Genomic DNA, 3,935 nt, shown 5'->3' on the forward strand with positions numbered 1-3,935 from the left:
GAAAGCTTCTGTTCTTAAAGTTTGAAACTTAATGTTTGTTTTATTTGAGTTCCTTCAGGCCTCTCAATCTATCAAAGAACTGAAAGTCATCCAGACAGTGAGATGCTGGACCCCTCATTCACTGTGATTGCTTCTTTGCCCTCCCTAGTTCCTGTTTTCTTATACATTGTTACATTTCTTCCCTGCGATCTAAACATCTGGTTTTGGTTGGTCAGGGAGATGGATTTGAGACTGAGTTCTCATCTCCCCCCGCTGCAGCACCGTAGTAAAACCCATTCTTTGGGAATAGTCATATCAGTGATTGGCTTTCTTTGCTGCAAGCAGCAAGTATCCCAGGTCTTTGAATTTTGGCAAAGGAGTCTCCTGATAAAGGCGGGATAGATTCTACTGACCAACCTGGAAAAGATCAGACATTTGAAAGCCTTAATCTTGGGGTTGGAGTTTGGGCTGCCCTTGAGCCTTTTCTTTGGGGCTCCCAGTCAAAATCAGCCTTGGCCAGGCATGTCTTCAGGGCCCAAGGGGTAGGGCCAGGTCCTCCCTAGGGGCTTCTCCCGCTGCGTTGGCAGCCACCCTTCCTTTCCCTGTGACTTGAAGAGAAGCTTCAGGGGGAAGCTTCAATTTGCGAAGAGCCCAGGAGACGCAGGTGCGCGGTCACTCTGTGGTTCCCACCGCATCCGCCGTCCTCCTTGGTCCTCTCGCTGTCTCTGGTGGGCAGTAACTTTCAGGGCGATCTTGGGCTTAGAAGACACCCAGGCAGGAAGGGACCTGTAGGGAAGGGCACTGCCCCGTTAGGTCCTGGGCAGGAGGGATCCGAAAAAGGTCTTGGAGAAAAGAGTTGGAAGTAGATCAAAGAGAAAGAAAGAAATCTTAGGAGATTTCCTATCTGAAGGCACCGGAAAAGGAAGTCCGCCTCCTCTGGGCCTCGTCCTCCCGTGCAGGTGAACCGAGTCCAGGTCTGCACTGGAGACCAAAGCAGGTAACTTTGCCCTGACTCCTAGTGAGGAAGCCACACGTGGTCCTGCCCTGATTAGTGCTCACTTCTGTAGCACTTGATTGTCTCTCCTGGATTTTCCATGGATTCCAGGGATGCAACTGGGAAAGAAATTTATTTTTTGCTTTTTTGAGATGGAGGCTAGAGTGCAATGGTGCGATTTCAGCTCACTGCAACCTCTGCCTCCTGGGTTCAAGTGATTCTCTTGCCTCAGCCTCCTGAGTAGCTCAGGCTACAGGCATGGGCCACCATACCTGGCTAATTTTTTTTTTTTTTTTTTACAGATGGGGTTTCTTCATGTTGGTCAGTCTGTTGTCCAACTCCTGACCTCAGGTGATCTGCCCAGCTTGCCCTCCCAAAGTGCTGGGATTACAGGCATGAGCCACCATGCCCGGCTGAGAAATTCATTTTAATGCACTTACTTGAAGGCAGAGTATTTTGAAATTTTTAGAAAAGAAAATGGTTTCTGACAAGTTTTACACTGAAGACATTCAGGTGTGAGGAAAACACAAAAACCACTTGGCTAGGGAAAGCAAATGCTGTTGAGAATGTCTCCCAAACACAGATTGCAAGTCACCAGGTAGGTCTGACCCTCAGGGCGGGCACATTTTACTTTAAGCGATTGTTGGAGAACTTAAAATGAATCTCGGACTTTATATACATACATAGGGTAGAGACAGGGTCTTGATATCTTGCCCAGGCTGGTCTCCAACTCTGGGCCTCAAGCGGTCCTCCACCACCCCTTCCCAAAGTGCTGAGATTACAGGCATGAGCCACCTCACCCAGGGCCTTTTGGTATTTTAATTTAATATTTTTAATTTAAATACACAATCCAAAAATGATATAAAAAGTACAGGAAGCCCAGTTTATGCCATTTTTACAAAAACAGGAAAGATGATATATCAATGACAAAGTGTCAGAGTGGCAACATCCTAAAGTAGTGAAAGTTTCCGTAGAATTCTATGCCAAATGAGAAACTCTTCCAAAATGTGACTGAAATAAGGATATTTAAAGACATAGCAAAAAATGCCGGGTTCATGGCTCATGCCTATATTCCCAGCACTTTGCGGGGCTGAGGTGAGTGGATCACGAGGTCAAGAGATCCAGACCATCGTGGGCAACATGGTGAAACCCCATCTCTACTAAAAATACAAAAATGAGCCGGGCATGGTGGCACGCACCTATAGTCCGAGCTACTCGGGAGGCTCAGGTGGAAGAATAGCTTGAACCCAGGAGGCGGAGTTTGCAGTGAGCTGAGATTGCGCCATTGCACTCCAGCCTGGAGACAGAGCAAGACTCTGTCTCAAAAACAAAAACAAAAACAAAAATACCAGAATTCACCAAACCACACTACAAAAGATGTTAAAGGATTCCCCCAGGCCTAAAGATAGGGATACCAGGCAGAAATCTGGACCCATACAAGGCAATGGAGATGACAGAAAGTCGCTATGCATGTAAATATCTTATTTTCTTATTATTTAAATATTTTTAAAAATTTGACAGATTAAATAAAAGCAAGAATAATGAATTCTGGGGTTTATAACACGTCTAAAATCAAATTACATGACAACACTAGCATAAAGGCCAGAAGGGGAGGTCCAACGTCACTTGATGGCAGACTGATCAAGATGCAGTGTAGAAACCCTAAAGCCATCACTGACACAACAAAAGAGTAAGAGTTAATAAGCCAGAAATAACTCCAAAAAATGGAAGGATATAAAAACCGTGTAATTACTGGGCGCTGTGGCTCACGCCTGTAATCCCAGCAGTTTGAGAGGCCAGGGCGGGCAGATCACTTGAGGTCAGGAGTTGGAGACCAGCCTGGTCAACGTGGTAAAACCCCAACTCTGCTAAAAATACAACAATTAGCCTGGTGTGGTGGCTTGGGCCTGTAATCCCAGCTGCTCAGGAGGCTGAATTAGGAGAATCACTTGAAGCTGGGAGGCAGGTGTTGCAGTGAGTTGAGATCGTGCCACTGCACTGCAGCCTGTGACTGCAGGTCACAGAGCGAGACTCTGTCTCAAAAATAAATAAATAAATAAATATACAAAAACCATGTAGACTGGGCATGGTGGCTCATGCCTGTAATTCCAGGACTTTGGGAGGCCAAGGCAGGTGGATCACGAGGTCAGGAGTTCAAGACCAGCCTAGCCAAGATGGTGTAACCCCGTCTCTACTGAAACTACAGCAATTAGTCTAGTGTGGTGGCAGGTGCCTGTAATCCCAGCTACTCGGCAGGCTCAGGCAGGGAATTGCTTGAACCGGGGAGGCAGGGGTTGCAGTGAGCCGAGATCACACCACTGCACACTCCAACCTCAGCAACAGAGTGAGATTCCTTTTCAAAATAAAACAAACAAACAACAACAACAAACCCAGGTAATCACCCTGCTGGAACAACTGCTCTCCAGGCCTCTACCCTGTAGAAATACACAAGTGGCCAATGAGAAGTGTACAGAGTGATGACTGCAGCATCATTTGTGATCACAAGGTAACAGAACCAACGTAATTTCAAAGATACATGAAAAGGGTTTCATTTATTTAACAAACAAAAACAATTGAACAAACAATGGAAGCATGTCCTTTGCCTAAAGGAAGGCAGAGGGTCAGGGTGATGCTACTCCTGCAAGAATTTCAGGGTTCCCAGACGCCTAGTTCTGGGCCTAGTTCTTCTGGAAGATCTTATTCTTGGGAGCGACAGGTTCTCTCATTTGGGGTCTTTCAGGTTCTATCTCCGTTTTCTCTTCAATTCCTCCTCATTCTGCTACAATAAAAAAACAATTTTCTGCCGGGCGGGGTGGCTCAGCATATAATCCCAGCACTTTGGGAGGCTGAGGTAGGCAGTCAGGAGTTCCAGACCAGTCTGGCCAACATGGTGAAACCCCATTTCTACTAAAAATACAAAAGTTAGCTGGGCGTGGTGGCGGGTGCCTGTAATCCCAGCTAC

Source organism: Cebus imitator, unplaced genomic scaffold (assembly GCF_001604975.1).
Source record: "Cebus imitator isolate Cc_AM_T3 unplaced genomic scaffold, Cebus_imitator-1.0 Scaffold543, whole genome shotgun sequence".
Lineage (NCBI taxonomy): Eukaryota > Metazoa > Chordata > Mammalia > Primates > Cebidae > Cebus > Cebus imitator.